Raw genomic sequence first — 10,394 nt, forward strand, 5'->3', positions numbered from 1 at the left:
AACACTCTCCTCACCAGATGCCTTGGTTACTTCTTGACTAGAGAAACACTCTCCTCACCAGATGCCTTGGTTACTTCCTGACAAAACTACTGTAACACTCTTTACCAGATGCCTTGGTTACATCCTGACTAGACTAGTGTAACTCCCCTCACCAGATGCCTTGGTTACTTCGTGATTAGACTACTGTAACACTCTCCTCACCAGATGCCTTGGTTACTTCCTGATTAGACTACTGTAACACTCTCCTCACCAGATGCCTTGGTTACTTCCTGATTAGACTAGTTTAACACTCTCCTCACCAGATGCCTTGGTTACTTCCTGATTAGACTAATGTAACACTCTCCTCACCAGATGCCTTGGTTACTTCCTGACTAGACTAGTGTAACACTCTCCTCACAAGATGCCTTGGTTACTTTCTGACTAGACTAGTGTAACACTCTCCTCACCAGATGCCTTGGTTACTTCCTGATTAGACTACTGTAACACTCTCTTTACCAGATGCCTTGGTTACTTCCTGACAAAACTACTGTAACACTCTTTACCAGATGCCTTGGTTACTTCCTGATTAGACCAGTGTAACACTCTCCTCACCAGATGCCTTGGTTACTTCCTGATTAGACTACTGTAACACTCTCCTCACAAGATGCCTTGGTTACTTCCTGACTAGACTACTGTAACACTCTCCTCACCAGATGCCTTGGTTACTTCCTGACTAGACTACTGTCACACTCTCCTCACCAGATGCCTTGGTTACTTTCTGACTAGACTAGTGTAACACTCTCCTCACCAGATGCCTTGGTTACTTCCTGATTAGACTACTGTAACACTCTCCTCACCAGATGCCTTGGTTACTTTCTGACTAGACTAGTGTAACACTCTCGTCACCAGATGCCTTGGTTACTTCCTGACGAGACTAGTGTAACACTCTCATCACCATATGCCTTGGTTACTTCCTGATTAGACTACTGTCACACTCTCCTCACCGGATGCCTTGGTTACTTCCTGATTAGACTAGTGTAAAAATCTCCTCACCAGATGCCTTGGTTACTTCCTGATTAGACTAGTGTAACACTCTCCTCACCAGATGCCTTGGTTACTTCCTGATTAGACTAGTGTAACACTCTCCTCACCAGATGGCTTGGTTACTTCTTGACTAGACTACCGTAACACTCTCCTCACCAGATGCCTTTTTTACTTCCTGATTAGACTACTGTCACACTCTCCTCACCAGATGCCTTCGTTACTTCCTGATTAGACTAGTGTAACACTCTCATCACCAGATGCCTTGGTTACTTCCTGATTAGACTACTGTAACAGTCTCATCACCAGATGCCTTGGTTACTTCCTGACTAAACTACTGTAACACTCTCCTCATCAGATGCCTTGGTTACTTCCTGACTAAACTACTGTAACATTCTCTTTACCAGATGCCTTGGTTACTTCCTGACGAGACTACTGTAACATTCTCTCCACCAGATGCCTTGGTTACTTCCTGACTAGACTAGTGTAAGACTCTCCTCACCAGATGCCTTGGTTTCTTCCTGATTAGACTCGTGTAACACTCTCCTCACCAGATGCCTTGGTTACTTCCTGACTAGACTAGTGTAAGACTCTCCTCATCAGATGCCTTGGTTTCTTCCTGATTAGACTCATGTAACACTCTCTTTACCAGATGCCTTGGTTACTTCCTTATTAGACTACTGTCACACTCTCCTCACCAGACGCCTTGGTTACTTCCTGATTAGACTAGTGTGACACTCTCCTCACCAGACGCCTTGGTTACTTCCTGATTAGACTAGTGTGACACTCTCCTCACCAGACGCCTTGGTTACTTCCTGATTAGACTAGTGTGACACTCTCCTCACCAGACGCCTTGGTTACTTCCTGATTAGACTAGTGTGACACTCTCCTCACCAGGTGCCTTGGTTACTTCCTGACTCGACAAGTGTAACACTCTCCTCACCAGATGCCTTGGTTACTTCCTGACTAGACTACTGTAACACTCTCCTCACCAAATGCCTTTGTTACTTCCTGATTAGACTACTGTCACACTCTCCTCACCAGACGCCTTGGTTACTTCCTGATTAGACTAGTGTGACACTCTCCTCACCAGACGCCTTGGTTACTTCCTGATTAGACTAGTGTAACACTCTCCTCACCAGATGCCTTCGTTACTTGCCTGACTAGACTACTGTCACACTCTCCTCACCAGATGCCTTGGTTACTTCCTGATTAGACTAGTGAAACACTCTCCTCACCAGATGCCTTGGTTACGTCCTGACTCGACTCTGTAACACTCTCCCCACCAGGTGCCTTGGTTACTTCCTGACTAGACTAGTGTAACACTCTCGTCACCAGATGCCTTGGTTACTTCCTGACTCGACGAGTGTAACACTCTCCTCACCAGATGCCTTGGTTACTTCCTGATTAGACTACTGTAACACTCTCCTCACCAGATGACTTGGTTACTTCTTGACTAGACTACTGTAACACTCTCCTCACCAGATGACTTGGTTACTTCTTGACTAGACTACTGTAACACTCTCTTTACCAGATGCCTTGGTTACTTCCTGACTAGACTACTGTAACACTCTCGTCACCAGATGCCTTGGTTACTTCCTGACTAGACTACTGTAACACTCTTTACTAGATGCCTTGGTTACTTCCTGACTAGACTAGTGTAACACTCTCCTCACCAGATGCCTTTTTTACTTCCTGACTAGACTACTGTCACACTCTCCTCACCAGATGCCTTCGTTACTTCCTGATTAGACTACTGTAACACTCTCCTCATCAGATGCCTTGGTTACTTCCTGACTAAACTACTGTAACATTCTCTTTACCAGATGCCTTGGTTACTTCCTGACTAGACTACTGTAACACTCTCCTCATCAGATGCCTTGGTTACTTCCTGACTAAACTACTGTAACATTCTCTTTACCAGATGCCTTGGTTACTTCCTGACTAGACTACTGTAACATTCTCTCCACCAGATGCCTTGGTTACTTCCTGACTAACCTACTGTAACACTCTCCTCACCAGATGTCTTGGTTACTTCCTGACTAGACTCGTGTAACACTCTCTTTACCAGATGCCTTGGTTACTTCCTTATTAGACTACTGTAACACTCTCCTCACCAGATGCCTTGGTTTCTTCCTGATTAGACTAGTGTAACACTCTCCTCACCAGATGCCTTGGTTACTTCCTGACTAGACTACTGTAACACTCTCCTCACCAAATGCCTTTGTTACTTCCTGATTAGACTACTGTCACACTCTCCTCACCAGACGCCTTGGTTACTTCCTGATTAGACTAGTGTAACACTCTCCTCACCAGACGCCTTGGTTACTTCCTGATTAGACTAGTGTAACACTCTCCTCACCAGATGCCTTCGTAACTTGCCTGACTAGACTACTGTCACACTCTCCTCACCAGATCCCCACCAACGTCATCAATTGACTCCAACTGGTTCTGAACTCTGCTGCCAGAATCCACACGAGATCAACTAAACCAAACCGGGTAGCCTACCACCTTAAACCAAACCCTTACCCTAAACCAGGTTTGTATCCTCTTCCCAACCCCTCCCTCTTTTTATCTGTCCTATTTTGCATCGTCCTTTGATTTTAGATTGTTCAGAATGTACATTGCTGTTGATTGATGCACTTGATTTTATGACTTTATGTATCGCACTTCATTTTATGTAGACCTACAATTTAATGCAAAATGTCCTTGAGTGTCGTAAAAGGCGTCCGCCAAATTAAAATGTATAATTTTTTTCTAGTAGTAGTGAATCGGGAAAAAAACAAAAAACATTTTGGAATGGAGAGATTAAATTATTGAGCAACTCTCAACATTTCACAGCAGAACGTAGGATTAATTTTTTTTTATGTTGGAATAAATATTTATCTGAGAATACATACCGTTTCCCTTCAGCATCTCTGAGCAAAACAAGTTACAGGCAGACACACTGTTCTAATAACCAGCAGCTTTGCGGCGCCGGGCGTTGCAGGAAGTATTAAGTGAACGCCCATAGTTACCAATCCATTTCTGTCATTTGAAAGGAAAGCATTGTCGTTAGATGTAACTCAACTAAAAACATTCGAGCATAACACTGTATAACTTCTGTGTTGATAAAATGCAGTTTACAGTACTGTAATTAAACATGACTTGATCCTGTTTTAGGTGGTGGATTGTTTCTTCTTTATTTGACAATATTCTAATAGTACAGGGGGTTAGGAAAGAAAACGCTTGGCCTGGGGTAGTTCAGTGGTCTTGTGCTGTGGTGGAATGTCTCCCCATTATGCTTGCACCAATCCAATGCTTTTAAATGCATGAGGTGAAATTAAAGTGTGAACACTTCTGGATGCAGGGTATCAGAACACAGCCTATTTCTTTCCCCACTTTCCACAAAATCAATTTGTCCCCCAATCCCTCTTGCCACTAACCCCACAAAATCCACCAACCCTGTAGTCACATGTCCCTAATTCCACCCCCCACCCACCCCTTCCCTCAATTTCATACCTTAACTACAGACACAGGTAGTCCTGTAGCTGCAGCAGCCTCCGTCACCAGGGCTGAGGACCTCCTTTTCATACCCCGTTCATGATAAGACACAAGGGCAACCCTGATGTTACCCGCTATGAGGTGTCTTCCTACAACAACAAAGACATATGAAATACAGTTTACATACACCTTAGCCAAATACATTTAAACTCAGTTTTTCACAATTCCTGACATTTAATCCTAGTAAAAATTCCCTGTCTTGGGTCAGTTAGGATCACCACTTTATTTTCAGAATGTGAAATGTCAGAATAATAATGATTTATTTCAGCTTTTATTTCTATCATCACATTCGCAGTGGGTCAGAAGTTTTAAATTGTTTAACTTGGGTCAAACATGCCAGGTAGCCTTCCACAAGCTTCCTACAATAAATTGGGTGAATTTTGGCCCATTCCTCCTGACAGAGCTGGTGTAACCGAGTCAGGTTTGTAGGCCTCCTTGCTCGCACACACTTTTTCAGTTCTGCCCACAAATTTTCTGTAGGATAGAGGTCAGGGCTTTGTTATGGCCACTCCAATACCTTCACTTTGTTGTCCTTAAGCCATTTTGCCACAACTTTGGAAGTATGCTTGAGGTCATTGTCCATTTGGAAGACCCATTTGTGACCAAGCTTTAACTTCCTGTCTGATGTCTTGAGATGTTGCTTCAATATATCCACATAATGTTCCTTCCTCATGTTGCCATCTATTTTGTGAAGTGCACCAGTCCCTCCTGCAGCAAAGCACCCCCACAAAATGATGCTGCCACCCCCGTGCTTCACGGTTGGGATGGTGTTCTTCAGCATGCAAGCCTCCCCCTTTTTCCTCCAAACATAACGATGGTCATTATGGCCAAACAGTTCTATTTTTGTTTCATCAGACCAGAGGACATTTCTACAAAAAGTATAATCTTTGTCCCAATTTGCAGTTGCAAACTGTAGACTGGCTTTTTTATGTGGTTTTGGAGCAGTGGCTTCTTCCTTGCTGAGCAGCCTTTCAGGTTATATCAATATAGGACTCATTTTACTGTGGATATAGATAGTTTTGTACCTGTTTCCTCCAGCATCTTCACAAGGTGCTGGAGGAAACAAGGCTGTTGTCAAAAAGAAAGGAGGACCAAGGCACTCTTCATATAATTAATTAAAATGCCTTTATTTGTATGGCATGTTCAATAGAAACAAAGTTTTAAAAAGTCTGACAGGTCTTCATTGCCTGGAACACCTTGTAGAACACCTTGCACTGTGGAAATTCCAATCTATAGATGACATGAGTGGTTTTGCAGTTAATGAAATGCTTGACGTAATACTCCATTTTAGAAGCTGTGTTAACAAAATACTTTTTCTGTGCAATATTTCTGCAATGGTTTCACTGGTTACATTTAAAAGAGCCCCTGGGTTTGTGGTCAAGCCAAGTTTTTTGAGAGTCACCAGGAAGATAGCTGTGGACTAATTTGTCATTTAGGGTAGGACATCTCTTAAAGCTTATGACTGGTGGCTCAGTGAAGACTTGGCGTAGTAGCGTATCACTTTGGATAATTCCCCAATTACTTTTCATTATTATTTTAATGTTCTCTGCTTCAGTGCTGTATTTTGTAACAAAATACACTCTCTGATGTATCACGAGGCACTCCCTTTCGCAACAAGTTCTCTCTATCACGTAATCCAGCCCTTATACCTGCATCTTTCACGACCTGAACGCTGTAGCCCCGATTCAAGAAGCGATTCTCCAATTTAGCAGATTTGACACTGTAGTCTGTTTCCTGATAACAAATTCTGCGGACTCTTTGGAATTGGCCGTATGGAATGTTCTCTTTTAGCCTTTTGAGGTGAAAGCTGTCTGCCCTCAGAATGGTATTCCCATCTGTAGGCTTCCTAAAGATTGATGTGTGCAAACAACAAGGCATCTTTGTCATTTTTACTGATGTCGAGGTCCCAAAAAATTATGTTATCCTTGCTGTACTCCATAGTTAGTTTGATGTTAGGGTTAATGCTGTTAAGGTATTGGTGGAAGGAAATAAGTTCATCTTCTGAGTCGGACCAAAACAGGCAAACATCAATATAGCGTCCCCACCATATAATCCGGTCAAAGAAATGGTTATTAGAAGGATCCAAAATGAAGTCATTTTCCCATTTACCCAAGTACAAACCAGCGTAGGAAGGGCTGTAGCAAGCTCCCATGGCACATCCTTTGACTTGTTTAAAAATACGGTCCTGAAAGATAAAGATGTTATGATTAAGAGTCCATTCAGTCAGTGAGACAATGAATTCTGTAGGAGGCATCTCAGTCTCAGGCTGGGTACTCAAGAAATGGTGCATAGCTGCCAATCCTTGTTGATGTTCAATGGTGGTGTATAGACACTCCACATCCATGGTGACTAAAAAGGAAGCTGTACCTGTCCTTTGCTGTTGTTCTGGGATTGATTTGCAATTTTCACACCAAAGTATGTTCATCTCTAGGAGACAGAACACATCTCCTTCCTGAGCAGAATGACGGCTTCGTGGTTTTTTTCTGAGGTCTTGGCTGATTTATTCTGATTTTCCCATGATGTCAAGCAAAGAGGCACTGAGTTTGAAGGTAGGCCTTGGAATACATCTACAGGTACACCTCCAATGGACTCAAATGATGTCAATTAGCCTATCAGAAGCTTCTAAAGCCATGACATAATTTTCTGGAATCTTCCAAGCCGTTTAAAGGCACAGTGTATGTAAACTTCTGACCCACTGGAATTGTGATACAGTGAATTATAGGTGAAATAATCTGTCTGTAAACAATTGTTGGAAAAATTACTTGTGTCATACACAAAGTAGTTGTCCTAACCGACTTGCTAAAACTATAGTTTGTTAACAAGAAATTTGTGGAGTGGTTGTAAAACTAGTTTTAATGACTCCAACCTAAGTGTATGTAAACTTCCGACTTCTATGCCTACTGTACTGTGTATAGCCCAGACGGACCCTTATCCCTACATCCTAGGAACTTGATAATGATCAGAAAAGTCAGACAACAACAACTCTTAGTATTTCTGGTATGAACACAAACATGGGTCACCACCAACCGACCCTCCTGCTCTCTATTCCTCCACCCATCAGACTGGCGGTGAGGAGCACCCATTTTCTGCAGCTGTGCTCAGGGCTGGACTCCAGGCTGCGCCCTCTGGTCTACACCATCCCGCTACTGGGCCAAACAGAAGCAGCTGGCTGGTGAGTGATCTTCACAGCATCCTGTAGACTAACATCTTAGATGTCATACCATTTTGAACTGTATTCAGTAGGGGGCAGCAGAACCTTGCTGCCGATCTTGAACCTTTTTGTCAACAGACGATACGGTATTATGCTGCTTTGTGTCACATGCTTGGAATGACGGTCCTCTCGCTATGGTGTTTCTCCCATAGGTCATCTCAGTGGTGCGGGACCCTTGCTGAATAACTATGCTTTGACCCTGCTGGTGATCTATCTGCAGAAGTGTGACCCTCCTGTTCTCCCCACATTGGACCAGCTGAAGGACATGGCCTGTTATGTACTTCTTCCGGTCTGCACCGCTTCCAAGCTCAACACAGATATCACACGCATGCTGATAACACACATCTCCTCTCAAGCCATTTCCATTTAGCATGTGCAGGACTTGTATTTATGTAGTCCATGTTGTACCCTATATTAACCCATGCAGTCCCCTATATGGCAGAAACTAGGTTTAACCTGAGGATGTGTATAGTTGTGTGCCTAGTGAATTCAATTATTATTTGTATTGATGTTTTTTTTTCCACTGTGCTCCTCTATTCCTCTAAGGTGAGGAGGAAGAGTATGTTATTGAAGGCTGGAACTGCACTTTCCCCAGTGAGCCCATTGCTGTGCCCTCCAGCAAGAACACCCAGGATCTGGGCAAATTACACCAAAAATTGCATGAAAAATACATCCAACCACGCAGAAGAAAAGGACGGTCAGCGTTACGAGAGAAATTCAGGATATCAGTAGTAGAATTGAAGGTGCTATTTGGGTGAGAGAAAAACATAGAACGAAAAGTAAGGCACTCTTCATGAAAGTAATGAAAATACCTTAGTTGTATTGGCAGGTACAATATTAAATCTGTTTTTATACCAATTACGGAGTAATGGTGAAGTTGGATGTATTATTTACAGGTTATCATCTTACCCAACTGGCTCTAAGTACATCTTCGGTATAACACCCTCAGTTGTTTTCACATCATTTATTCATTTTGGGCTGATCAATAGCTCGAGGCTTTCCTTTGTTTTTCTCTGTAGGTTCCCTGCTGTCGGACTTCTCCTTCTATACCCAGTTTGTCTTTGCCAGCTCTGTCAGCTCCATCAGGGAGGGTTGTTCACTCCCCGTCACCAGCTTTCTTAGCCGAGACAAGGTAAAGCGGGAAGGGGAGGCAACGGAGCAGGAGAGGACCTCAGACCCTAAGCTTGGCCTCTTCAATGTGCTGGACCCCTTCGAGCTGAGCCACAATGTGGCGGGCAACCTAACGGAGCGCAGCCAGAGGAGCTTTCAGAGGGTGTGCCAGGAGGCAGAGAAGTACTGCTGCAGCCTGCAGTACGAGCCCAAGTCCACCAAAGGCAAGGTGTGGGTCCTGGTGCGCCTTTTCACCCCCTGGGACAAGGATCCTCACCTCCACAAGGGTGGCGGAGCAGGCACTAGCCATCAGCATCCCCTTCAAGGCTTCTTCGCTCCCCGAGGCGGTCCGCAGCCATCTGCACTCTCCCGGGGACGGCTTCCGCCTGCTCTGGTTCCAGAGGGTGTGCTCTGCAGTGGAGGGGCTGTTTCAGGGAGTGCTCTAGTGCACCCTGATTAACACAGGCATGCAGGAAAGCACTGAGGGAATGGATACTGTAAATCAACAACAACCACGGTGAGGACGCCAACCGCTGTGCCTCCTCAAGCAGTGACTGCAGCCCCCAGAGCAAGGCCACACCGGGAGCCAAGAGAGCGCTGCTGTCCTCTGAGAGCAGCGATGCCTCCATGTCCCTGCAGGGCTGGACAGTTACAGCGGGAATCAGCCCAGGTCTCCACGCTGGACCTATGTCCAGAGGCACAGGGTGTGAGCGGGCCGGCGGGAGGTGAGGTGGGAGCTGTTTAAAGGGGCGATGAACATGGACTCCAAGCCCCCTCTGGCCCCTTCTGACTCCAGGCCCCATCTCTCCAGCAGTGTGGAGCTGGAGACCCAGTACATAGTGGACAAGGAGCCACTGGAGTTACAGCTTCAGGCCCAGGTGGTGGGCGGCACAGAGAGCACCAAGGCCGTGATCATGTTTCGCCCCTCTGCGGATGGCGCCGGACTGTACCAGGACTTCTTTCACTTCCTAGAAATGTTCCTGCCCAAGATGGCTGACACACTGATGGGGAAGACTGGGTAGAAGATGGCAGATGTTTTGTTGTGTGTTCTGATAATCACATTTTTCTTTTTCGAAAAGTGGAAGAGATAGTGGGTGAATCTGGACAATTACTAACTTTTTTTTTCATATGAGAGATTTTTGTTGGGTAAAACGTTAGGAAATTGATGTCTCTTTTTGAAAACCGACCCGACCAAGAAAGCTCTGAATTGTAATGAAAGAGCTTGTATTTATAGAGCAATTAAAAAGATTGTAAACATTGATTGTATGCTGTCACGCTGTTCAGTTAGTTATTTTTATATCTTGGAGTAGGGCCGGCACGTTTTATTTGAAGTGCCCTGCAGAAGTGCACTCCTTTGCATTGTTTCAGTGAGTTGCTTGATTTGACCTCTGTTTTAAAGTATGACCCTCTTATGATTCTTTTTTAACGGGAATTCATGTAAGTAGGGGATATTGCCTCTGCCCACAACCACCATTAACTGAAGCTATTGTAAACCGTTCTCAACAGTTGG

The 10,394-nt window shown here is 44.4% G+C and overlaps 1 pseudogene; it reads left to right on the top strand.

Annotated features, from left to right (window-relative positions):
- Positions 1–7,574: 7,574 nt before the first annotated feature.
- On the top strand, positions 7,575–10,068 carry LOC139543207 (speckle targeted PIP5K1A-regulated poly(A) polymerase-like; annotated as a pseudogene).
- The last annotated feature ends 326 nt before the right edge of the window (positions 10,069–10,394 follow it).

Source organism: Salvelinus alpinus, chromosome 17 (assembly GCF_045679555.1).
Source record: "Salvelinus alpinus chromosome 17, SLU_Salpinus.1, whole genome shotgun sequence".
In the NCBI taxonomy this organism is placed as follows: Eukaryota; Metazoa; Chordata; class Actinopteri; order Salmoniformes; family Salmonidae; genus Salvelinus; species Salvelinus alpinus.